The sequence below is a fragment of the Acomys russatus genome, chromosome 8 (genome assembly GCF_903995435.1).
Source record: "Acomys russatus chromosome 8, mAcoRus1.1, whole genome shotgun sequence".
In the NCBI taxonomy this organism is placed as follows: Eukaryota; Metazoa; Chordata; class Mammalia; order Rodentia; family Muridae; genus Acomys; species Acomys russatus.
Window position 1 is genome coordinate 15390967 of NC_067144.1, and position 27757 is coordinate 15418723.

A 27757-nucleotide genomic window follows, 5' to 3' on the forward strand; every position below is an offset into this window, starting at 1 on the left:
TGTGTGTGTGTGTGTGTGTGTGTGTGTGTGTATAGAGATAAGAGGACAGCTCTGTGGAGTTTCCTCCTTCCAGCATGGAAGTCAGGTGGCCAAGTTTGTATGGTATGCATATTATCAGTTGTAGCACCTTACTGGCCCTTTTAAATTTGTTTTTCTAGAGATGGAGACCATAAGACTAGTCTCAACATCGTTAATGACATAAAATAGGAACTATGACAACTTGAAATGTTTACGAATTCTACTATTAACACTCACTGCACTCTTATTTTGCTACAGGCCTGGGTGGGAGCTCCTAGGAAGATGATTCCTAGAAGCAGCATGCTCATGGATACTGAGCAGAGGGGAAGGGAGGGGAGGGATTATTACTTCTTTCTAGCACCAGTGGGGTGATGAAGGAGTCAAGAACGCAAGGTTGTAGGGGCAGCTGGTCTCAGCTTGGGCTTCATTTAAATCCTGGTCCTCTGCTTATATCTCCCTGGCACTCTATTTTCCACACCCCTAGCTTCTTGACTATATACAAGGTTGTTAAGAGGACGTCATGAGGTAATGCAGGTACACTGCTCAACACGTCTGATGAGATCACAGATGCACAGGCACAAGTCAAGTTCATTGAGCAGCGTGGCTGCCAAGCCCACATCATTTCCGCTGCTGTCTGAGCAGGTAGGGGCTCTGCACCCATAAGCAGGTGACCTTGGCCAACTCACTGCCTGTCCTGGGGTTTCAGTTCCCAAAACTGTTCAATGGACACATCAGCTGGAGCAGCCTTCCATGTTCTGAAAGCCTTGGTGCCATACTAAGCCTGGGATTTATAAGCCACACGGCCAGTGAGCTGAGCTTCAAGGGGATGTTATGGTCACTGAGCCCCAGCAATCCTCTCTCCTTGAGTGTGCTGTGGGTTTGGTTACTTGCTTTGTTTCAGTCCTCATTACCACTGGTGGCAAAGCCTCTGATGCAGTCTCCAGTGAGGAGCACCTCACCACATGCTACTGTCCAGCGTAGCAGGCGAGGCGGGTGCTGAGCTGGTATACTTTTGCCTAACTCTTAGTTTTCTTTTTTAGTATCTGTAGGAAGTTGGGGGGCTATCTTCCTTCCCTTTTGGGTGGTCTTGTGATATGGTGGTCGACCTACCTTACCTCCCGCAGTGCCACTTTCTGAGGAGAAGTGCTGAGGCAGGAGGCTCCACCAGGGAGGGAGCATTCTCTGCCCTCTGGAACTTTCTTCCTCGTTCATTGTGGCAAAAAAACAGGGAAACCAGTGGCAGTGGCACTCATTCCCACTACCATGGCCTAGTCACAGCCGAGGTTGGGTCCCCTGTGCCCTATGATGATCTGTAAGGCCTCTACCTGCGCCCCTTTCCTGTCCAGAGCCTCATTCAGATACCCAAGTCTGCATAAAAAGTCTCCTTGGCTTTCCCAGCTCGTCTGTATGGTCTTAAGGATGTGACATCCATTACTGGGGTCCATCTCAGTGGCAGCCCCATGTGCCCACCTGCCACTGCCTGTCTTCCCAATCTCAGGACCAGGCTTGGGAGATGGGGGCAGCTGGCACTGCTGGCCTGCATGGTTCTTCTTCCCAGATGGCCCAAGGCAAACATGCACATTCTTTTTCCTGCCTACGGCCACCCTCATCTTCCCCAATGCCCACAGGTTTAGAGGCTCACTTTGCCTGCTTCCCTATTGTCAACGTTCTAGGGAGACGTTTCTCCTTTAAACTGAGCATGGTCTGTGGCTCCTCATGAGCTATGCTCTGCCTGACTCTGTTCTTTGGGTTTTCCAGATGATTCTCCCGAGTCTCTGGTGTGTCTGCTCCTCATGATGCTGGAAAAGATGTTGATGACTCTCCCAGCGTCCTCCCACGTGTGCTGCGGCCAGGTGTCTCCACAGGTGTGCCGGTGACAGCCTGGGCTCACCCAGGACAATGGGGACGTGAGTGACGGGGAAGTGTGGAATATTAAAACCCAGATCAAAGCTGGCATTAAAATTAGATGCTAGCTCAAGCCACTGTCCAAGGAAGACAATTCTTCAAAAATACCATCAGGCTTCTTGACAGGACCCTCCCAACCTTCCTTTTGGAACTTCCTGCCTGGTCAGGGAAGGCCTTTCCTCCTGGGGCCCAGCTGTCGCTTGCTTTCCTCCCTGTGGTAGTTCAGGCTGCAGAATAGCTGACCAAGGAGGAAGGCCTTTAATTTGGCTGCTTCCACGTCAGCTGCGAGTATACCTGCATCTAGCCCATGCTGTGGAGATGCCTATGATCACAACGATCCTGGGGCCAGAGGAGGTCTAAGCTGCTCCCCTCAGGAAGCACAGCTCTTCACCCATGCCACAGAGTTTACAGAGCTGTCTTGCAGGGGAGGCTGGGCACCAGAAGGTCAGAGTCCTCAACACTGGCTTCTTTCCTGAGGTCTCCACCAGAGGGGAAGTAGGAAGAAATCGGGCTGTGGAGAGCCCTTGGGAAAGAAGCAGAGAAGAGCCAAGATGCTCAGCACGGCCAGAAAAGGCCCCACGGAGGCCCCTCGCCGCCAGCGCCCATCTGCACTGCTGAAACTCATAGCCATGTCCTCTATGGGCTCGTGCCCGCTCTCTCACTAATCTCCCAGTGATCCCTGGCCTTTGCCTAAGACCGACAGATGCCTGCCTCATGCACAGGACTCAGTACTGCTGTGCCAGGCCTCCTTGCTGCTCCTGCTCAGACCAGGGACTGACAGGAAGAAGGCGGACTCAGCCCCATCTTATACACAGGTGGGCACCTATGGGATCTAGGAAGATCTCTCCTGAACCAAGCCCTCAGTCCGTCATCTACAATCCTCTACAGAAGGACAAAGGTTTCACTGAGAGAGCTCCCTGCTGGCCACAAGTCTCACTGTCCTGGGATCCTGGTGTCTGGAACTAGGAGGTCCCTGCAAAGGCCAATCCTTCCTTAGCCTGCTATCTGTTCTACCCAGGAAAGTGGGGCCCTTCAATAACTCGGGAGGCCATTCAGACTGTAAAGTGTTTCTTCTTTCCCAACACTCCACAGGGCCTCGCTCAAGTCTTCTGTCATAGCAGTGTGTGCTCTTGAACCTCCGGGCCCTCCCCCCGCGCTCCCCCAGGTCCTCTTACATAAGAGCTACTCTGATTTCACCACGCCTATGAACTGTGTGTCTGGGGAATAGGCTAAAATGCAGACGAGATCAGCAGTGTTGACAAAGTATGTCATGTGACCATGCTTTTGCATAGTGAAAGGAGCAGAGAGCAAGGACTCAAGAGAACTCGGGAAAGTGTGTCCTGCTGCAGCTCCGTGAGAAGTAAACATTCTATCCCTGAGGGGCTGTGAGGGCTGTGTGGGGGGATACAGTGCCTGATACCCAGGGGCACCTACACGTGCAAACACTCTTCTTTAGTGTTTGTTCCTCCTTAGAGGAAGTGTAAGGTATTAGCAGACGGGAGAAGTAGGCGAAATATCATACGGATACAGCTAGTGATGAACGAAGGCTTCCTTCCTTTACTGGGTCAAACAAGAGGCAGTCAGTGGTCAGGGGCGTGGTCAGAGTGGGAAAGAAAGGCTTGAGGCCCGGCCCTTGGATGAGCATTCAGCGTGCTGTGGGGACGACAGATCACTCTGATGTGTAAACCCTCCTTGTCACCAATGCGCTGAGGCGTGTACCGGCACCACTGCTAACTCCTGGGAAAAAGCAGAGAAAAGGCCTGCAGTAGGCCAGGGCACCCAGCTATGGCAGCCTTCACTGAAGGGACACTGGGTGCCCACTAGTCTGGTTCTCAGGGCAGGTCGGCTGTCCATCAGAAACGAGCCAGGTGCTTTTAGAAGCCATTCACTCAGCCTTGTAGGAAAAGAACACCTAGATGAACTCTCCTGGCCTGCACCTTTTCTGGAACACAGGAACTCAGGAGGCTTTAGAGAAGGCCTTGCTTGTGGCAGGGGTGGCCAGGGCCAGAGTCCAGCTCAATGGACAACAGAGCAGTGTTTTTTGTAGGAGCTAAAGCATAGGCGAGAGGGGGATTAGCGTGGCCTCAGCAAACACTCACCTGAGCCTCCTACACTAAGTGGAGACGTAAGCAACGGCTATTCTAACACACACTCAGAAAGTACCTACAAGTCCAGGGCCACTGAGAGGAGGCTGGGTCATGCAGACCACTGTGAGCAGGGCCAAACCATGGTGGGCAGGGCCTAAGCACGGTGGGCAAGGCCTAACCATGGTGAACATGGCTTAACCATGGTGAGCAGGGCCTAACATGGTGAACATGGCCTAACCACGGTGAGAGGGGCCTAACCACAATGAGCGGGGACTAACCATGGTGAACATGGCTTAACCACGGTGAGAGGGGCCTAACCACAATGAGCGGGGACTAACCATGGTGAACATGGCTTAACCACGGTGAACATGGCTTAACCATGGTGAGTAGGGCCTAACATGGTGAACATGGCCTAACCACGGTGAGAGGGGCCTAACCACAATGAGCGGGGACTAACCATGGTGAACATGGCCTAACCACGGTGAGAGGGGCCTAACCACAATGAGTGGAGACTAACCATGGTGAACATGGCTTAACCACGGTGAACATGGCTTAACCATGGTGAGCAGGGCCTAACATGGTGAACATGGCCTAACCACGGTGAGAGGGGCCTAACCACAATGAGCGGGGACTAACCATGGTGAACATGGCCTAACCACGGTGAGAGGGGCCTAACCACAATGAGCAGGGACTAACCACGGTGAACACAGGCCTAACCATGGTGAACATGACTTAACCACAGTGAGCAGGGTATCAGAGGACAAGAGGAAACACTGCTTATCTCTAAGTGGAGAGAAATGACATGTTCCCCCCAAACAGCACTCTGTTCCGGTGCATCCCAATACACACATATGCACACCTGCCTGCAATACATAAGTGTACACATGAGTATATATGCACACTCACAAGCCTCTCTCTCTCTTTTACACACACACACACACACACACACTTCCTCTGGAGTCCAGCTTCCCCTGCAGTCTGAGTCAGCACTTCCTTTCACAGAGGAAGCCATCCCTCCAGCTCCTACCTGCTAAAGTCTCTCACAGCTACTTACCATCTGTGCTGTTTCTTTTAGTTGGCAACTGAAACCAGGGCAAGGAGACAAGTTTGGTAAGGCTCGGTTTTTATATAGGATCATTTTTCTTCTGTGAAACTCTGAAATTGTAGGGGCGCACACAACAGGAAAGGCCACTCACTCATCTGAACTCAGATGGAACGGGATGATATTTGGCTGGAGGTTAGAAAGACTCCAACCACAGAAGGATTTGTCTCCAAACTTCAAAAGAAGACAGGTGAGAACGCTAAGGCTGCATCGCTAAGGCTGCATCGTCAACCCTGACACTTTCCTTGTACTCAGCACCTCTGGTTTTTACTTTGCCAAGGCCCTAAAAGGCGCTTCTGTCATCAGCCACCACCTGGGGCTCCTCATCTGTTGCTCTGGAAGAAAACAGGAAATGAGGATGGGCCCTGTTGGGGTGGGGGCAGCCTGCTATCGGACCAGAGCAGACTCTGAGTTGGGGACAGCCGCTGAATCCAGTCTATGTGCCTTGCTCGTTGTTACGGAGTGGCTTTTATTTATGTGTATGGGGGCTTTGCCGGCCTGCATGCCATGCCTCTGTGCTTGGTGTCTGTGCCAGTCAGAAGAGGGCACTGGATTCCTTGGGACTGCAGCTAGAGACAGCTGTAAGCCGCCATGTGGTCACTGGGAATTAAAAGCGAGTTCTCCAGAAGAGCAGCCACTGCTCTTGACCACTGACCCACCTCTCCATCCTCTTGTGTTGTTTTTTATGTAGCACACATGACCGTCACTCACTTAAACAATTATTACCTGCCGGCCTCTTCATGAACAATTTATATATTACTTCCTTCAATCCTTAGAACATTTGGTGACATAGATTACAAATACAGCATTAATTACAACAAACCCTGTTCCGCACACTTTCATGCTGGTGCTCAGTCTGTGCAAGCCTGGGAGGTGCATATCGTTAAACCCATTTCTAGATGAGCGAACTAAGGCTCAGGGGATCTAAGGATGCCAGTCACAAACATCCAGCTAGTGATGGGGAGACCTCCCCTCGAAGCCCCACTGCCTCTCAGGGCATGGACAGGGCCTGGCAAACACAAGCCACAACATCTACTTTGAGGCAGCATTGGTCACCCGTGACTGGCCAGGAGGTTGTACGTACCTGTGTGTGGGGATAGTGGTGGGAGAAGCTCTCGCACACATCAACCACACAGGGAAATCAGAAACAGGAAGAAAGGCCTAAACCAAGACTTCCAGACAGAGAAGGCCTCTCTCAGGGGAGCAACAAAGGGCCCCTGGATGGCACATTAGTGATGGGCTGGAGGTGGGGACAACAGAGTGACAGAAGAGACAAATAACTATTTCCACGTATATGGTACATCTAAACAAGGCAGATTTATAAGATAGGGGTCGATGAGAGCTTGCCAGGGGCTGAGGAGGGGGAATAGAGGCCGTTAGTGTAGAGGGTGGAGTTTCTGTGTGGGTGCTACAACTGTTTTAGAAACAGGTGATGGTGATGGTGGTACGTTTGAGCAGAATTAATGCTATGTACTTAAAGATGCTCCAAATGGCAAATCTTATGTTACACAGAGTTAAGTAATCTAAAAATGTGGCAAGGGAAGCCAGGCAGTGGTGTCACATGCCTCTAATCCCAGCACTTGGGAGGCAAAGGCAGCCAGATCTCTGTGAGTTGAGGCCAGCCTGGTTTACAGAGAGAGTTTCAAAATAGCCTGGGCTACATTGAGAGACCCTGCCCTCCTCCACCCCCAAGACCCCCAGAAAAAAGCCGGCAGAAGAAAAGTCATTGGATCCAGATGCAGGACCGGCTCTTCAGAGACCCTCCTGTCACTTAGTATCCTGGGGCCGAGTTCCTCCCTCAGGGTCTGGACTAATTTTCAGCACAGAATCCCGTGGATGGAGAGCCTTTCTCTCAGTCTGTGTCCTAGAACCACAGGGGTTCCTCACATGCCTGTCCTTGTGTTCCTTCAGCATGCATGACTCTGGTGTGCGGGGGCTGGTGTGCACGCGTGTGTGTGTGTCAGTCACACTGCCCTCACTCACTACAAGCACAGGATGGCCATCAGTTTCCATGGGCCTGTTTTCCAGAGCCATGGACACCAACAGGAAACCGTGGCAGCAGCTGCTTGTGTAATCAGCATGGAATGTTCTGAGGAAGGCAGTAACACGTGGGGGAGAGACAAGTTCTCAAACATGCTTTCTGTGGAAGCAGTTCTGTTTTTTCCTCTTTTTCACCCTCTTCAGGAGACTGAAATAACAAACTCAGGGAAAACCAGTCCTTTGGCACTGCTTCGCGTGCACACAGCGGGCTGGAGGCAGGTGCGGGGGACTCATCTGGGCAACAGCTAGCAAGCCCCCGTGTCCATCATCACCGAGACACCAAGTGCCACATCACAGAGACTGGCACAGTGCTATCCGACTGGGGTCTGCACTGTCACCCAGGTGCAGGCATTCTGCTGAGGTGAAATATACCGTTGGCAAGCATCAAATACAAACCCCAGGCCCCAGGCCACTGAGCCAAGCCACAGCCAGGCAATGCTGTACCCACTCCGTAACTGCATTTGAAATCTTTCTCAGTCTAAACAATCTTTAGAAAAAGCTGCTTTTAAGTGTGCCTTTGGTAAATATGTGAGCTTTATTTCTTGCTGGGCATAAAAAGGAAAGAGAAAAACTCTTCTAGTCTCATGTTAAGCAAAGGAAGGTACTGTAACATACAGGTATGGAAATTTGGGGAGGATTTCAGATGGTGCCTGCAAAAAAGAATTCCCCCATCGCTGCTCCCATCAGGTCATACTGCAGGCCATTGCTCCTGGCAATGAGTGGCCACACTGTCCCCACCCTCATCCGTAGACTTCTGATGGCCACATGGCCAGGGCTGGCCTGTATTTACCCAGGACCTCCGGTCCACACATGTAACATGGCGTCATCTCCAACAGTGTGAGCACTGGGAATGGAAGCAATACAGCACGGTGTTTTGATTGCCAAGGAGACCAGACAGTATGCACTAGCGTCTGTCCTGACATCATAGTGACATCACGCTCTTCACTCTGCACACCCAATCCCAACTTCCTAGCCCAGGACGTGAGAAGCCATCTGGTCATGCCCTGCCCACCTCCGGCTCCTCTGCTGCCAGGCACTCTCCTCCGTGCTCCGTTCACACTAAAGTTCCTGACGACTCACAGGATCTTGGCTTGCTGTGCCCTCCTCCCTCCTGATCCACACAACTAATTTTAACTAAACCATAGCCCAGAGGCCAACTCCTTTGTGTTGTCTGCAAGGGTCCCCTATGCCACTTTGTCCCATTAAGTTGTCAGACCTTTGAGGACAGAGATGCGTCTTTCTACACCTGAATCCTTGCTGCCTATCCCAGTGCAGTGGCCCAGTCCACATTCACCGAAGGGACGAACATGGCTTTCCCAAGAAAGGTCTATATTGTGTCCCCACAGCCAGGACTTCGCCAGTGTCTGTGAACAGTTGGAAGGACCCCAGGAACACCCACAGCACAGCACATGGCAGCGAGGCCATGACTAGGAAGCAGCATGCTGTCTTCAAGGTTTGTTGGTCCACTGCCAGAGGCGCACAGGCCTGGCCACCACACTGTACATCCTCTGCCCAGTCAAGTCACAGTGAAGAAATAACAACGGGCCCCACGGCTGCCTTCATTAACCTCCCAGGTCACATGGGAAAACACAGGCTGATGAGCGCCTCAGGGTACTGCCACAGGAAACCAGCAAAACATCCCCGGCTGCAAAACCTGCCTGTCCCAAGGGGTTGTTTTTTTCTAGAAATGTATACAATTTCTATGTGCTTTAAGTAAATATTTAAAAACATTAATTAGTCCCAGAGACACTCTTTGTATACTGTACCCTTCAGTGCGGTCTAAGTATGGTGGTTAGAAACCTATCTCTGATTAGCATGTTTCCTGAACAGAAATGAGAGCACCTGGCCCTTCACTAAGATAAATATGTGAGATTGGGATACATCAGCGACTATGTCCGGCATGTCTGATTTTTTTCCCCAAAGGCTAGCACAAAAACTTGATTTTTAAAAACTGTATGCGTTTAATGTCTACACTGTGATGTTTTGTATACATGTAAATGGTTACCACAGTCAAACAAATTAATGTTACTTGCTCATTTTTATTGTGGGTGCATGTGTGCATGTGAATGTGTGTGTGCATGTGAATGTGTGTGTGTGTGTGTGTGAGAGAGAGTGTGTGTGAGTGTGTGCGTGTGCGTGTGTGTAGAATACTCAAGCTACACTCTTTTAGCAAACCCCTTAACCCACCTAGCGTTATTAGCCTCAGTCCTCAGGGCACACATTAGACGTGCAGACTTCGCTCTCCCGTATTTCTCCCACCTTCTGCCCGACCTTCACAACCGCATCTGTCACCTTACCTCCACCATTCGCCACCTCTGCGTACTGAACTTTCAGTTTTTGCTTTTAAGACTCCACATATAGTGAGATCAAGCTGTTTTTCTGTTCCTGGCTTATATGACTTAACATAAAGAACTTGAGTTCACCCACGCTGTGGTAAGAGGCAGGCAGTCCTCTGTTTACCGGGTTGAAGGGTGCTCCAGTGTGCATTTATCACATTGTCTGCACCCACACCTCCGTCCACGGACACGCCATCTCTCCCCTATGTGGCTACAGTGGGCAGTGCCGCAGGGGATGCCCGCTGCAGGTTTCTTTCTTTACAACACAGATTTTCTTTCCTTTGAGCGTTTCTGGGTCACACGGTAGTTCTAGTTTTGATTTCTTTGGAGACTCTGCTCTGCCTTCCATACTGACTCTGCCAGTCTACATCTCCACAGCAGTGGGCGAGGAGTTTTCTTTCTCCGCAGCCTTACCCATGTCTCTCTCTTCTTCCTGATGACAGTGACCCTAGTGTGACTGAGAAGGAATCCTTTCTGACTTGTCTGATTTGTAAGCATCTGCAGAATTGAAATGATTCCACTGTATTCCCAGGTCGCCTGATGGCACACCGCAGTGCTGTGAGAGGCAGGCAGAAGAGAGAGGGGGACACTCTACATGGGAAGGATATCAGACTGGGATTTGGAGACGCCAGGCTGGGTCTAGTTCCCACATAAAGTGGTTTTATTTGGGAGTAAAAGAGAAATACAGAAACATAACTATACCCCATTGGCCAGTATTTATCATTTCTGGATCCTTCCAAGGCTACACAGGCTTAGGTCCTACATACTCAGCCCAGAAGGAACTAAGGAAAACAACAACAACAAAAATGCTTTTTGCCTTTTAAGAATTACTGGTGTTTCATGGTGTGTGGGTCTGGTGGAGGTGTGCTGAGAGGGCAGGGTCATACGAGAGACATGACACTTTAGAAACAGAGCGAGAGGAAGAAGTGAAAGATAGGACATGCCCACTCAAGAGTTAAAGTGTCATACGGAGCCCACAGCGGAGAGGTTCGGTGACACACGGGTGAATGTCTGTGCACATTAACCCTGTGTGAGACTGGGAACGGTGGAGGACATAATAACAAGACATTATTATTTGACGACAGCTTTAAGATGGTAACGACTAAGACTGGCTCAGTAGATGCTTTATGTAATAAGAAGCAGTAAATAGAAAACGGGCTCCCACATTATGCCGGCCTGCTCTGGGCAGCAAGAGCTACTGCTGCAGGGCCTGTCTGCACTGTGGAGAAGCAGTTGGGATTTTTCCAGAAACCAGTCTCTACACAGCAATGAACTGGAGACCTACTTCAGTTGGGGTCAGCAGGAGGAGTGAACACTGTCTAGACCGAGCACCCCTAGGGTCATCCTGCCAGGACTTACTGTACCCCCAGTTTCTCAGGGCCTACCTTTCCTGCCTTCCTGACACTTGTTGCCAGCATTTAAGGATTTGTTGTTTCCCGTTACCCTGTCTTCCTTTATGGCAGCAGCTTCCCTTTTAGAGGCTGTGTTTACATATTACTGGAAAGCTTCTGACTGCTGCCAGGCAGCACTTCCCTGCTATATGTGCAGCACTTAGCTGTTGGCTGGAACCACACAATCGCTGAGTCTTGTGGGGAAGGAATGTGTTAAGCTAAATATGAGTTCTTTACACCCAGTATCCAACTTGTCATTATTAATAAAGTGACAGAAAATAACCAACAGTTACTTTAATCACTGATAACTCCAGAAAGTAATAAGGCTTTTGTGGAGACCAAAAGCACCTTCATTTGTTATCCACTAATGTTCTGTATAGAGGGAGAACTCTGATTTACTGTGCCCTCCTTCCCCTCCACCTCTCCCTTGGGATTAACCATCTCCAGTTTGCAGTGCCTCACAGTTGGGCTCAGCCAATCACTCTGGTGGGGGAGGAGCCCATAGAAGGCTACCGGTTCTGCATAACAACCCAGAGCAACTTAGGTGAGACCCCTGCTGGCGATGAGTGGTACTGCAGTCCCGCTGTGCAGAGCAGGGTGCTCAGCACAGGAAGGTCAGGGAGGGTCAGGTGGGTTGTCCAGGAAGCTGCTGCAGGGTAGTTGAGGGCAGCAACCCAGTCCTAACAGAGGTCTCATTTGTTTTCACAATGTTCAGCTACCTCCAAACCAGGACCCAAGTGTATGGTTCCCATCCAGAGCCTCTAAGACAGAGGAATCCTCTCTGCACTCACTCTCCTGGGTCAGGTTAGATGCTCCAGGCTCTCCCCTGGAAGGACAGGGGGACTGGCAAGGAGATGCTCAGAGCCCAGGACATCTGGCCAAGCACCCCACAGACAACAGTTAAACTGCTCCTGGATGGTAATAAAATTAGAGACCCCTTAGGGTCTCTTTCTGTTGGTAACAGGATTAGGAAATAAAATAAATTCCAAACACACGGAGGCACCTGCCCTGGGCCTTGTGGAAGAGAGCACCCTGGTTTTGTTTGGCTAGCACAGCCTTCTGTTTGTAGCTTCATTCTGGCAAGACAGCATGCTGTCTCCTCCCAACTTTCAGAAGGAAGGGCGGGCTATGGGCTCCAGGCCGCACTCAGTAAGGGCAGTCGGGGTTCACTGGTCGCCAGTCCTGAACCGCCCAGTTCAAGCTGACCACCAAGGCTGTCACCTTCATAGTCTCATTCCGCATGACACAGGCATGGCAGGAACAGCACCTCATTCCTTAAAGGGGGAAATCTGAACTGTGACATGGAAAATCCACCTGCTCCAGTTTCCACAGTGGGGTCCCCTTCTCCACTGGGTGCCGGGGGAAGGCCCTGCATGTAGCCAATAAAACGAATGCCATTCACCTTTGTACAGTTGGATAGTTCTAAGGGCCCTCTGCACACCACTCCCCATGGGGAGTCTCACTCCCCACTCCATAGATCAGACACCATGGTCAGAGGATCTTGGTGGCCCACAGAGGCAGCCCTGGGTGGCCACAGGTCCAAGGGCCCTGCCATAGGCCTCTTCAACCAATTCACTTTTCTTCACTCCTATAACCATATATTAAAATGGCTCTGTGGATACTCCTAGAAATGAAAAAAAATTCATAGATATATACAACCAGATATACCCAAGTGTTTGAAACCAGGTACAACTGGTACCTTTCTCAAGAATATCCGATTAACTGCTAAATCTCTCTTTTCCCCTCATTTGCAATTTAGTAAAATATTTCTTTGTTTAAAAAATGAAGTATCTCATATTTATAAAACACATTCAAAGTGAAACTCAATTTCATTCCTCCAGTTCTCTTTCCTACATCTGTCTCTGATGAATCCCCATGCAAGTGTGCAGCGCGCGCACACACACACACACACTCTGCTGTATTTCACCCCATGAAAGTAAATCCAAGGATTTCTTTTGATAACACACTGTTAAAGCGTTCTTTAGTGATAACAATTGAGAGACTGTGATAGGAGCCTGGTTACTGTGCGCACAGGGGTGGGGGTGATATGGATTCATTTCCTAGGCTTAAACAACAGCCGTCCCTCATCCCACAGTCCAGGCTCCTCCTGAGGCTCTGCTCCAGGCCCCTGGTGTTTCTGGCTAGCTGACAGTTTTTTGTTTTGTTTTGTTTTGGTGGAGGCAAATCGCTGATCTCTGCCTTCGGTTTCATGTGGCATTCTCCCCACATAAAGGCCAATCTGCCCAGTTGCTCTCACCTCAAGCAATGACACTGTCACTGATTCTATCCCCATCCCCCAGCAGAGCCACATTTTGAGGTGAGGCATCAACACATAAGTTATTGAGAGATGAGGGGGACAGAGAAGGTGGAGAGAGGAAAGGAAAGAAATGGAAGGCAGGAGGGGCAGGCTGGGATGGGCTGACTTTTGGCTGGCCTTGCATGGATTCCACTCAGCTAGTCTGGCTGTCTGGGGGCAGGGGTTTGATGGTACAAGGGGTGCACCCGTCACGGAGACTGTTTAGATACTACTAGTGACCACTTCAACCACCATCCCCTCCTCACCCATCTACCTCACCTCTGCTGCCAACTTTGTAATATTTTTCTCCAAGCAATCCGCTGTCTTCAGGCTGGTAAGGCTGACAGACAGGGCTAATGTATGCCGGCCCCCGAGAGCACTGGGGCTGTACTATCCCAGTCACAACAGAATAGAGTTTTCCAAAATACAGACTCAATTTAAAGCAGAAGTGAAGTGGCCTTACTGCATGCCTCCTGAGGGAAATGTGTAAATGTAGCCACTATTTACTCACCTACTCGTGTAATTTTTGTTCAAACAGAGTGTGCCTGCTCCAACCAAAGGCAGAGATGCCGTTGGGACTGGCTAGGAATACCTTAGGAACTGATTTCTTCTACAATGTACTTGGCATCATGGTTGCTGCACATGTGTCATGCAAGTGATTTGGTGCTAAGATTAATCCATCATTAGTAGATGTGATGAAAGAATCTTAATTGTTCTTAAAAGCAACAGGCCATTTCTAACCAAGCAGAGGACCCACACGCCAGAAGACGGAAGCAAGGCATTAATGGCATCTAGCTACAGCCTGGTAGAAGACTTCTGTGACCTGTGAGAGGTAAACACTGGGTGAACATGGCATGAGGCTAAGTGCATGCTTCAGGGTTACCAGTCTTGGGCCACCAGCCCACATCAACCCATGCTCCTGAGCAAGACAAATCCAAGGCCCCAAGCCCACCCACTTGCCAGGAACATGCACGCACACATGCACGCAGGCACCTCTCAGTTTCATTAAGCAGATCATGGGTTTGGAATCTGACCCATCATTCTGGAAAAGGCACTAGTCCCTTTAGAGTCTTGCTTCCTGTAGGATGGGAACATATCTGGGGGTTGCTGAGATACAACATATTGTGGCAGGAGCTCTCACACGGGGCCTGGACAGAGGAGGTTCTTGGTAGATAGAGCTTTCAGGCATTTTCTCTTTCCAGAGTAAGGATAGAATCCTCTCAAGAAAACCTCTGCCTGATTTGGCTAGACACACAGGATTTAAGTAGGGGTGAACTTAGAGTGAGGGCTCTGACAAATGTGTAAGAAGTCCATGTCTGGTGTGCTGAGGAACACTAACACTGCTGTGTGCCAGGACCTGCTCAGAGGATTTCACATGTTTTAAATAGTGTAATTTTCACAGTAGCTCTATGAGAAGGTACCATCCTTATTCCTACCTAACAGACGTGGAAACTGAAGCACAAAGACATCAGGTGACCTGCCAAAATCTCAGAGTCACATGGCAGTGGAGCAAGGACCCGGTGCCAGGCTGTGCAGACCTAGCACCCACGGTCTCATCCACACCACTGTGGCTTTTTCTGTAAAGCTCCTCTTTCTTAAACTGGTTGGGACCACACACACACACACACACACACACACACACACACCTTTTATTAGCTTTCTGCTTCACTTTTTAATCATTTACTCACAAACTACAGACCTAGAATTTCCTTGGAAGGAAAACCACACTATATCCCCAAGTGTCAATGACACGGTAGGAAGGAATATGGCTTCAGGAAGATGCCGGTGCACATGCAGATAGAGGACAAGCAGGGCCCAGGCAGCTCTGAATGAGTTCTCAGCTGTGTGAGAGACCGCGAACAACCAGTGAGAAGCCTCGGTGGCAAGACTAACACACGTGAGGATAGTAGAGTGAACCCTGGGCACAGTTTTAGGAACAGTGCGCATTTGTCCAACTTGGCTCCAGCGTGCGGACTCTACGCCAGGGCCCGAGGCCTTGAGTGCCAGGCCAGACCCAAGGGAGTGAAATTCCACGAGCACTCCAAAAGCCCATTAACAGAGTGAGATCAAAATCTGCTGGGGAACCGTCTCTGCATCCTGCCCTGGGAATGGCGGCAACTTACCTTGAAACTCGACCCAGTCCAAGCCTCTCAAGGAAAGCTTGAGGGAGGAAGAGTGCCATCTCCTCTTACTGCCAGTGGACCCCAGAATTCAGCTGGCCAGACTGGCTCTCCCCAAAACCAGATCTTCATTTGAGCACTCATGATGGGCCTGAGGTCCCAAGGGTGCTTGCCACTTGGCGAGCTGCGAGAAGAGTCCCAAGACTCCTGACGTCAGACTCAAGGTCTTTTCCTATCCTGCATGTGGCTAACATCCCATCTGCATGGAGTGCTGACCTGGATCTGAGGAAAAGGGGAGGACCCTGGACGGGACAATTAGCAGAGTATCACCCAAGTATCACTGCTGACTTCTCCCTCCCTCCCTATTCCAAAATCGACCCTTGCCCCTCACAGGCTGTACTTTGCCCTACCTAGACTGCTGACCAGCTGAAACTCCTTCCCATGGGTCCCAAGCCCCACATCATCACCTGAAGTGCATTTGTCCCCCAAAGCCCATGTGTTATACAACCACGTCAGGTGCAAGACACACTTCCTGTTAGTTACAAGGACACGGCCTCAGTGAGCTCAGACACGGCATCGGCCCTTAAGACAGAGCAGTACAGAACCTCAACTGTTTGTTATACAAGATATAGAAACTAGGTGTGGTGGCACACGCCTGTAATCCTAGCACTTGGGAGGCAGAGGCAGGTGGGTCTCATTAAGTTCCAGGTCAGCCTGGTCTACAAAGTGAGTGCAGGACAGCCAGGACCACACAGAGAAACCCTATCTCAAAAAACCAAAAAAGAAAGAAAGAAAGAAAAAAAAAAAGGATATAGATTTATGGAGGTAACACATTCTTTCTTCTCACCTCAGGAATGCTGGGAGAGAAACAGAAAAGACTCCAATAGGCTATTCATGGAAAAACAATTCAAACAGTGGACACTCTTAGGAAAGGGTGCTGAGAGTCAATGGAGCCAGAGATGTGGAAATCTACAGAGCAATGAAGTATCACTGCCCACACGTCAGGCTATCACTAACCAGAAAATGAGAGCTGAGCTGCGGTGGGCAGGAAAGAGGGGCTGCATGGACTGCTAACAGAAATGAAAACTATTATGGTCTATGAGACGAACAATCTGGAAACATCTATCAAAATTATAAATATATCTATCCTTCAGCTCTATCCTTCAGCTCAATATCTCCACCCCTGGGAAATAAGAGCAGTAATTCACAAAGACACATAAACACATTTATAAATAATTAAATTATTTACTTATAAATTAAATTTAAAGAAAACTGGAGGCAAAGTGAACGCCCACAGAAATAAGAATGACTGAATAAAATATAGACTTCTCTGCTACAGAATAAATAAGAATGAAATACGAGGTGTACCAGGCTAACTTCAGAGATGTTTTATGAAGTATTGATGAGCCAGAAAAACAACACTCAGGAAAGGTGACTAATGTGATTCCAGTTGCGTTATTTTAATAAGGAGCTTGTACATAGATGTTGTGTGCATCTAAATGATTGAACTATAGATGGCTTTTATAAGTATAAGTACACGTATAGAAGGATTCTGAGCTATTACGATGAGCTATGTGGAAGGGAGGAAGGGAAGAGGGCTTCAGGCAACATGAAACTCTGACACTCCATCCCATCGTCTTCACACTCTACTCACAAAGGCAGTCGCTCTTTGCCAGCTGTTGCCACTGTCTGCAAGGTTCTCTTGAGTCTGGAAATGAGATGTCACCCATCCGACATTCCCTCTCCTCTCACACCACCATCTGGAAAGAACAGCATAGCCCTGACAGACCAGATGTGCTCAGTCAGCAGTTCCCCCAGCAGCACCCACTGGTGGGCTGTACTCCTTCGTCAGCAGCATCTGCGTGAGGAGAAATGCTGAGGCCAGAGCAGCAGGACAGGAGGTTCCTGCCTTCTTCCTCTCTGAGGTCTCAGCTGGGCTCAGCTCTCACGGGCAGCCACTGTCATGGGCTACAGGAGAACACTAGTTACAGGCCTCGGCGTACAAGGATGGCCACCGAGGGCCATAGTATTCAGGGAGGGGATCTTTAAGCCCCTGTGTCACTGTCTCCTAAGAGGAACACTGGGAAAAGCCTGTGGGGAGGGGTTCCCTCTGACCTGGGCAACAGCTGTTTTCTGGAAGCTGTGTCCTCAAGAGAGGGCTTCTCCCACTGTTGACTTCCCCTCTTAGGTGCTACTCTGCTCCCACCTACACCAAGATCACAGGCAATGCTGCACTCTCTCTCCCCCAGGTAGCAGAGATGCTAACCCTGAGCTTTCTCATCTTAGCTCAACAGCCCCGCTCTTCCCACAGACAGGCACTGGGCACCTCTTGCATTTCCTGGTGCCATGCAAGCTGCTGCTCCTCAGAGAAACAGCAGTTTGGACAAGATGCAGGCAAACACCTGAAGGATCACTTTGTGTCACCTCCAGAAGTGTACAGGACATACTGTGGGGTGGCAGTGGGGGCAGTCTTAAAGTTCCTTCTGCAACCTAAAGGGAAAATTCCACCCTCTAAAGAAATGTGACTGCCCCTCCACTGCTGTCACAGAGCATGGATGGGACAATGTGTCCAGCCTGGGCTCCCTGCCACCCTTCTCTGGCACCAAGACCTAAGGCTGGCTGTTTGCATCTCTAACACAGACTTTCCTGGAGAAATATTAATGCTTTAGGATCTGTGCCACAACACCACTGCGTCTGTGCAGTCACGGCTCGCACGGGCCAGATGCAAACATGCTGTCCTCTGGAAGGCAAGCGGAACCCTTGCAATCACTGCTGAGGGGCTGCGAGTTGACACCCAGTTCTGGGTAGGCGAGCACCTTTGCAGACAGGCTTAGGCCTCCAGGGCTACACTGTGGAGGCTGGAAAGGGAGTCAGGAACCACCGTGCCTTAACCCTGCCCATTCAGAAGTCGACAGTCTGGGCCTGGAGACTTTCCTATAGAAAGCTTTCATGGACAAAGACAACAGTGGGTCCCTGGTGGTTCCCAGAGAGGTGGAGATGAGGTTCCTAGTCTCAGTCCCCTCAGTTCAGTGGCACCTGAGGAATGCTGCACTTCTTCAAGGCTCTGCTGGCAGCTGCACAATGTCAGTTCCCAGCTTGCAGCCTGTTTTGTATTAATAAAATAGAGATAACACCTATGTAATAAAAGGCACAAAGGACTCAGCAAGGCCAGCTGCGCCATCACTAGAGGAACTATAGGATTCTCTATAAATATCTCATTATTTCTGCTGAACACAGGCAATTAAAGGAATTCTCTAAGAGCTGGGTGGGCTCGAATCAAACAGCTGGGACCGGGCAGTGGCACTGACTTCTTTCTAGTGACAAGATGAAAGAAATGAGCTAGAAACTATGCAAAGATTAAAGGCATTAAGGCCTAAGTTAGCTCCCAGCCCCCTCCACTGGGCCCTCTCCACCAGCTAGGTGCCTGGCACTGGGGAGACAGGCAGTGTCTCTAGCTGCATTCCACCACCATCGGCTAGACACCACAGAGCAGAGCGCATGAGCAGACCTCAAAGGGTTGCTTCATCATCCTCACAAGCCCAGAACAACGCTGAGTCTCTCAAATGCCTCTTTTGTTCCAGGCGGCCCACAATTCACAAACATTTGTTAACTATCCTGTGTTTTTCTAGCTGGCTGTTCTTTTCTCAGAGGCCCTCAGAGTACAGGGAAGGGTCCAGGACAATAGCTGGGGACCGGCTCTGCAGTTGCAACAACACGGCAAGGGGTTCCAGCTGAAGGGGAAAAGACAGGAGGGGTCACCAGCTGGCCAGCTGGCTGCTTAGGGACAACTGTGACAGCAGGCTCTGGCTCTGGCTCTGAGCTCCTCAGGGTAGGAAGTTCCTGCTGGGCCTGCAGGACTCCTGCCGGATGACTGGGGCACTGGCAGCTCCTCTATGCTCATGTTCCAGTCAACACTCACTCACATGGTCACCTTCTCCTTTCAGAAAGTGAAGTTTAGATTTTTAAAGCAAACATCAAGGCCCCAAGGACAGGGTGATCTGTTCATAGGAGGGCAGAGCCATATCCAGAGTCTTGCCCTTGCCCTGCGTGGAGTCCTGGCTCTACCTTCTCAGAGACTTGGACTGGCCTTAGGAGAGTGTACAAATGGCCCATTCTTTGTCCTCTCATCAGGAAAATGGGACAATATTAATATCAAATCTATACTAATCATGAAGATTACACGCACCTAATAATGCTATATATGCTACGGACGTCTGTCTTGCTGTGGCCACTATCCCAACAGTATTTCTCCTAATGGGCCTGGGTCCACAGGAAGCAAATCCTCACTACCTACTGCACTATTCTTACTTCCTTTTGGACCTCTTTGGCTATGTTCAGCTCCCTTGTCCAGGCTCTGGTGCCTTAGAGGCAGAAGGAGCCTCCGCACAGTTGTTGCACTAGGGGAGTATGGAGTCCATGCCATCGAGCTGAGCTCCGTGGAGCTAAGAGTCTCAGGACTCATTTCTTGGATCTGCAGTCAGACTCCACACTCCCGCTCTGCTGCTGCTCCCAGGTGAGATTCCGTGATGTTTCTGGCAGGTGTGGAGGCTCAATTCCACAGCAAGATCTGGAGAATTTGAAGAAGCAACTGCCAGTCCCAAGCACCACATAGCAGCAGGGCAAAGCTTGGAGGAGGAGGAGGAGGAGGAGGAGGAGAAGGAGGAAGAGGAAGAGGAGGAGGAAGAGGAGGAGGAGGAGAAAGAGGAGGAGGAGGAGCCGCAGTCGCAGGAGTTGCCGTCGTCTTTATTTCACATTGCTGACTACTGATGGAGTGTAAGAAACCTGACTAGCCACCCTATCAGCGTGCTAACCTGGGGCAGACATGCTCCCCCAGGCATCATGGGGCTAGGGAAATGGTGTCCCAACACCACCGTGTGCAAGGACACTGCATTCAGGTATTCAGAAGCAGGGAACTAGGCTTGTGAGTCGGGAGCCTGGGTACCGCCCCCCCCCGGTACCCCCCTCCCCAGTTCTACAGAAGGCCATTGAGGAGGTGGCGACCTTGACCTTCTCACCCTCGTCAGTGAGCGTGAATGGAGCTGGGCTAGATGAGGTCTCTGTTCTCACTCAGCTCCAACTAATTCTGCCAATAGTTTTAGGTATCTACAACAGGCAAGACTCAAACTTTAAAAGCCCTTTCTTCTTCCTGAACGCTGAGCAGCGCTAAAGGTAAGGAAAGAGTAGACAGGTCCCCGCTCTTTAGAGCACATGGCTTCTACTCTCCGGAACAAAGGGCTTGCCTAAAGCCTGCCATCAACATCCACTCCCCAAGACAACCTCAGTCGGTGGCAGACGCAGGAAGCCAAGAGATCACATCTTCAACCACAAACAGGTCATCGACCAACCTGCCTTCCAAACCCACCACCTCCTAGGTGGCTGGTGTAATTAGAGTGGGACGAGCCTCAGCCGTTCTATTCTAGCTGCTGAGGGTTAGGGAATTCTGGGAGATCATCAAGTACCACTGCCTGAATCATTAGCGTCTGTGTAACAGAGAACTCTGGCTGGGACATCTCTGGAGGCAGATGACGGGGAGCGAGTGCAGAGGCTGGAAGGGCTCCATCTGAAGACACTCGTCAGCTGAATTATTAATGGACTTGTGGCACTGCTCAAGTTTCCTGTGACAGATGGCTTGGTGAGCTGATAGTTCTGAGACCAATTAACCATGGCAGTGGATTCCGAGGCAGCGCTGCAACCATACCTTAAAACACCAGAACCCATTGCAAGATACAGGCCACCTGCCTTTCTGGACACTGGCATGCCCCCTGCTAGGGAGTAAGGCTTCTAGGTGCTGGTTGCTGGCCTGGACATAACCAACAGCAGACAGAGCAGACAGACTTTCTGAAGCCTGCGGCCCTTGGACTCCATGGGTCCTAGAGCCTTAAGTGTCATGGGACTGAAGTGTCTGTGTCTAAAAAACTATGCATTAGTTTCTTATCTGTTACTGTGATAAAATATCACCAAAAGCAACTATGGAAGAGTTTATGTTGGTTTAAGGTTCCATAGGGATAAGAGTCCATCACAGCTGTGGGCAACATGGCAACCACTGACAAGCATGGTGGCAGAGGCAGGACGCTGTGACGAGATCAGACATATCTTCAACCACAAACACTAAGCAGAGAGAAAACTGGGAAGTGTCACCAAGTTGTCAACTCTCAAAACCCACCCCCAGTGATGTCCTTCCTCCAGCAAGGCTGCACCACCTCCCCAAACAGCATCACAGATTGAGGACCAAGTGCTCAAATGGCTGAGCCTCTGGGAGACATTGCCTTTCAAACCACCACAGTTCAGAAAAAGGTTACCCTCGATAAATGTAGGGAAGATTGTGTGCTTCATGGGAAGGGAATAACACATACCATGCATACACACTTGCACACACACACACACACACCACATACTACACATGAACACATGCAACACACACACACACACACACACAGATCTATATACAGTTCCATATCCACAGAGTCATTCTACTACAGACTAAAAATAGAAGAAAATAAAAGCTGTATTGAACATATGAATTGTTTTCTTGTCTTTAAACAGCATGATCTACAACACAGCAGTGCCCTCGTGCTGAGTGTTACAATACCTTCAGATGACTTAAAGTGTGGGCGGAGTGGGTAGGCTGTAAGCAAGAGGCATGCCACTTTACATGCGGGGCTTGGACATCCATGGATCTCAGCATTCCTGCGTGCACAGTGTGGGGGCACCTGTGTATATAATCCAAACCTCCCAGGCTTGTTTAATCAGGAAATCCTTTTTTGGGGGGATGGGAGGTCTCACAGCATGATCTGCAATTGGAGCTCCTTGGACCTCACTCTGAGAAGTATAGGTCTAGACCACAGACCTTGTTTGCAGATGAAGAGAGGGGGCCAATTACAACACAGACTCTTCTCTTAAGTGACAGGGGGAGAAGAAGAGCTGCCTCCTCCTGTGGGACAGAATGATGGGGCTGCTGCTTCCCGAAGGCTAATGCCATCATTGGAGCATTGTCTAAACCGTGGGTGGCCTTCATCTGGTGCCTGCACCCTGAATGAGCGTCTCAGGGTTTCATTGCTGTGAAGAGCACCGTGACCACAGCACCTCTTATAAAGGGAAACATTTCACTGGGTTTGGCTTATAGCTTCAGAGGTTTAGCCCACTGTCATCATGGCAGGAAGCATATGGCAGCACACAGACAGACGTGGTGCTGGAGAGGGAGCTGAGAGTTCTACATCTTGATCTGCAGGCAAAAGGAGACTGTGTGTCCACTTGGTGTAGCTTGAGCATAGAAGACCTCAAAGCCCGCCCCCATACTTCCTCCAACAAGGCCACACTTCCTGATAGTGCCACTCCCTATGGCCAAGCATTCAAACACCTTCCTATTCAAACACCACGATGCGGCAGACCTCCTCATGTGCCATTATGTTCTCTACAGGCTCATGGGTTGAGTGTCTGACCCCTAACTTGTGAAGGCTGTGGGACCATTACAGGTAGAGACTGACAGTCAGGAACTAGGGGTAGGCCTCAGACTACCCACCAGCATTTCAGCCTGTTTTCTTTGCTTTATGCTTGCTTTTCTTTATGTCCATCTTGACATAAACAACACATGGTCTGGTGCTTTGCATTTAATTAATGCTTGTCGCCTCCCCTCCCCCATTTTTACTGTTTTACAAGCTCACATACCTACACCAAGCGATGCTGTGTAACCTTGTCTCCAAATTATCCCTGATTGGCCAATTTTTAAAAAATGCCTACACCTGGGCAGAAAAGACGAGAGGTAGGCGGAGCTAAGGTTCCAGGCTTGGAGGACAGAAGGCTCATGGACAGGAGAAGAGAGGAGACAGGAAAAGAGGAAGAAGAAAGGAGATTCACCATGGGTATGTGTGGACAAGAAGCATATGGTGGTGGTGGGGAGCTTGCTCTGAGGATCGGCGGCTGGAGAGAAGCAGCCCCAGATGGAAAACATGTGCAAGTATTTATGGGAATTATGGATGGGCAGTAGCAGGATAGGAATAATTAAAGCAAGTGGCATGAGATGTGAGGCTGGGAGATAACAAGGTGGCTTAGGGGGTTAGTTTCTGCTCAGTTCCAGCGTATAGGTATATTAAAAAATCCAACAGGTATCTGTGTCTTTTAGATACGATAACAGGTTAAATAATAGCCTCCAAACAATTATACGTAATTAAGGGCAAATATTAATAGCCGATTTACTACTACACGCCACACAGAAGTTGCCCCTGGCATCTTGCCTTCTCCCCTGGAATGGGCTGAAAGCCCTTCAAACTATGAGCCAAAATAAGGTTTCTGCCCTCAAGTGTTTCTTCCGGGTATTATGTCGTAGCGTGGAGGAAAGCGGACATAGAAAAGTGTCTGCCTGGGATCAAGGCAGCCAGGGTCTGAGAAGACCCAGGTAGTTAATGAGACCTGAATCCAGTCTTTGAGCAGGAGTAGACTAAGCTGGCTGTAAGGAAAAGGGGTCCCTTGTAGCATAATGTTCCCAGGATGGTGACACCAGAGTCCTGGACAGTCCTAGGTCATGGGGTTGTCTACTGTTTGGATCACAGTGTTGTAGAACTGGCATGGAATATGAGATGGAAGCTTAGGTGTAGGTACCCAGGCTGTGGGACCTTTCTAGAAAGTAGAAGGCTCCAGAATGAGGAATGCCACTACAAGGGTACGCTCCAGGGGAAGGTGTAAGCAAGCCAGGGGGCTAGAGCCCCATACCCAGTCCCTCCCAGAACTACCCTTCAAAGCGTCATGAAGGTAGGGCAAAAAGCCACCACCTTCATGCCACCATGTCACCTGCCTGTTGTTCACAGCACTCCCTCCTTTAACCTATCTGTGTGTGGACTTGCAGGCCCTAAGGGGAAAGACCTCAGGGGTCCCCAAGTTCTTCCAGGACTGTCTAGTGCAGCTGTCGAGTTCAGGGGCATGCCACACGGACAGGATTATGCTGCAAAACACACTTCATCATTTGCACTTTTTCTTGGCCTCTCAAGACACTAAATGCTAACTCGGATTCTCAGGGAAAGCAATAAAAACATCTTCCCTTTCTGCTATTTTGAAATTTTGATGCATCTGCATATGTTGAATATACCTGTATCTCTATGCCACTTTATGCCTAAGATATAATAAATTAATAGAAATATATAAATAAACTAAAATTTTGATGCAAGCAAGCTTCTGGCAGGGTCATGGCATTCCTTGATAAATGAGGAAGACATGAGGAAAGCCAGAAAACTTCATCTAGGAATTGCTGTATTTCAGTCAGCAAATGACAAGCATCAGCAGTGACAAATGACACACACACACACACACACACACACACCCAGGGAGCCACTTAAAGAGTTCTCTCTATCACAGACCTGCTATAGCACATTGCTTTCTTTAATGAGCTGAGGAGAGGTGGGGAGACCCCCTTCTGCTGTGCAGGTTGAGGTAAGGGGCCTAAATGGAAGGAAGCCTGAAGATGCCATGGCAGCAGTGCAGCAAAGGGACTAAGCATGTGTTCACTGCCCAGCTGTGGGCACTGGGATGGCCTATGGACATAGACAGCGGAGACACTGACTATCTTTGGCCAGTGGCTAAGGTAGGTGAGCAGTCATTCTCTACTCGTAACTGAGATGAGCTTTCCAGGGACTGATTCATTCATTTATCCAAGAAATATTTGGAGAGGCGGTGAGCTATGCCTCACCCCAAGCCTGAGACAAAAAGGTGTTGGAGGATCAATTTCTGCTGTCGGGGAAGGAGCCCAGGAGCTGGACTACACCTTCCAATTTGACGTTCCTCGGTTGCGCGACAGTCTTGGCAAAGACCCATCATGGTGAGAAAGCAGGCGGGGACAGAATGTCTTCTTCAGTAAAAGAGACACAGAAAAGCTGACGGCCCTGAAAGCTGCATCTTCCTCCCCTCCATGTGATCCCAATGCTCTTCCCCAGAGAAAACAGGCCTTCCAACCGCACACCCACCACCCTGCGGCCTCCAGTGTGGCTGCCTCTTAGCTAACACTGCAACAGGGCGAGAGGCTGCTACTGGCTGGTCTGGCTTTGCATCTGCATCTGGCATTACAGAGCAGAGGGCCCCAAACATTCTCCCAGGGAAGGAGCCCTTTTATCTTCACAGAGTTCTGCTCTGTAGCTCCACTGCCACAGTGGACCCTGGGGCCATTTCACCAGCTGCTCTCCCTGGGGAAGGGAGGAGGCTCTGGGAGTCACGGGGCAGGGCACATGAGGGAACAGGGATGATGGCGTCCACAGTTTCTTTGCCTTGGGAAGAGCCTTTGCTAACACAGCACTGCAGGGAATCTGAACATTCTGGGACCAGACTTGGAAGAGGAAACATAGGAAAGCTGAACTGGAAGTTCTGAATTCTGAAATGTCTCAGATGGATCTGTGTGGCATGATGGACTGCCAGCACCATTAGAAGCTTCAACACCAACAAGGCTCTCTCCTCCTGGAGTCCTCCTGAGACAGCCTGGTGTGGCCAGGGACCATGACACCATCTGTAATAGCACTGGGGAGGGGGACAGCACACACACTCCCGGCTGACTCAGGGTCACTCCTGTCACTTTCCAGCATATGGTCCAGGCCTGCTTATGGACGCATTGATGGTTTAGTTTGAGTAGCAAGCACTTGTTATCAGGTCCTCGTATGTCACAAGCAGACATCATCACCCATTACAAAAGCCAGGTCCGTCCATCAATCCCATGGCATCCTCCTCCTACCCAGCTCCCTTAAATCTCACCTGGACCCATGCAGGCACGACTTCATCCCTTTCCAGTCAAATTTTCATCCTACCACCACCAGCCTTTCTATAATGAAGATGGCCTTCTCAGGTGCTGGAGAATAACAGCCAGAAGCCTCTGTCTGGTTTGAGAAGCCACCCCCTGATCCACCTCCCGTACCTGCCTTCTGTAGCTAGGCCTCAGACCTGCACACCTGACCCCTGGCCTGAACTCTCAATACTCCCGGAAGTCCCCACACACCTCTTTACACATTATGTCCTTTCTTCCAGTTAGTCACCTCTTCCTGGTTCTCTCCATCAGCTGTGGCTGGCTGAGGGCAAGTCTTTCCTAAGTGTTTAGAGATCTTCATCACAGCAACAGCCTGCTACCTCGGATCATCTGCTCCTCCACTGAGAACTACACTCTTTGGTAAGGAAGACGTCTCTCTGCCTCTTCAGAGCTTAAAATCCTGGCATACAATAAATGCTGGCGTGAAAGAATGGCCGACTGACATGAATGGGCACAGCAACACTGAAGGGTTAGTGAGACCCAGTACCAAATGCCGGCAGTCATTTCAAGTTTCTTGGGGGAAAGGCAGCTGAATCATAAAATTGGAATAAAAATCGTCTTTAAAAGATGACTTTATACAGCTATCTTGGTATTTACGTCCATTCACCCCTGGAAAAACCACTGTGTACAGGACAGGCTATGAGCTCAGGCAGAGGGGCAGCATTACAGGATGCCTCCTTCCATGAAAAGCGGAGTTAGGTACACAGTGAGTGTTTGTTTGTTTATATGGCCGGATGGCTGGACGGCTTTTTAAGATAGTCTCATTATGTGCTGCCATCCTGGAACTCACAGAGATCTGCCTGCCTCTGCGTGCCAAATGCTGAGATTAAAGGTGTGTGCTATCATGCCCAGCACACTTTGTTTCTATGTTTATCACCTGATAGGTACAGGCCTATTTATTTGTTTTGACTACTACTAATAGCACTAGTACAAACCTTCAAGTGAAGGCTTTTGTGAGGGCGTGTACTCTTCAGTTCTCTTGGGTGTGATTGTAGGAGAGCGATGGACTGCTCAGACGGTGACTTCATGCTCGGCTGAGGCCTGCAGACTGTTCACGACAGTAACTCATCCTATTCCCCTCAGGCAGGGAGTGAGTGAGAGCTTCAAGTTCCCCACACCCTCCCCAGCACTTGCTGGTGCCCTATTTTTATCACAGCTGTCTTAGAGGGTGGCGGTTGGCGTCTCACTGTAGATTTGATTCACATTCCCTGGTGACTAATGGTGTGCCACTTGTCCTGAGCTTTTGGCCATTTGGATGTCTACCCTGACACCTCTCAGTACTCAGTGTAATGTACGCCATTCCCAGGACTTCCTAGTAGATGTGTACCTCTTTTCTGAGGGCTGCTAGGCACCCTCCAGCATCCCTCCCAACAGGTGGGAGCCGCCCACCAGCACCTGCAGAGGCCACTCTGTAGGTGACTGAGAAGACAACTCCATCAAAGGGAGGGGCTGGGCAGCCTGCTGCCATCTTAAACTTCCAGGATGGGGGTGGGACAGAAGACAGAGATGAATAAAGGTGGATGCTTTTGTTGTAAAGTTCTCAAGGACTTTACAACTGAGCTGTGGAGGCAGCAGGTAGTATCAAATGATTGCTTTTTCAGAGTCAGGAGCAAACTGCTTCAGGAACTGAGGGCAGGAAAGACAGGGCGGCAGAGGAGGGGTGAAGTGCCCACAACCTGGTGCTGGAG

General features: G+C 49.9%; 1 protein-coding gene and 1 long non-coding RNA gene across 2 annotated transcripts in view; one reads left to right on the forward strand and one right to left on the reverse strand.

Moving 5' to 3' along the window:
• The window catches only part of Xxylt1 (xyloside xylosyltransferase 1), a 133230-nt gene that overhangs the window by 11277 nt on the left and 94196 nt on the right, over window positions 1-27757 (reverse strand). The window lies entirely within an intron of this gene.
• Window positions 525-7526, forward strand: LOC127193451 (uncharacterized). Its single transcript, XR_007831106.1, has 4 exons — window positions 525-660; window positions 1777-1871; window positions 5178-5302; window positions 7297-7526. It is a non-coding gene; the product is annotated as an uncharacterized LOC127193451 (long non-coding RNA).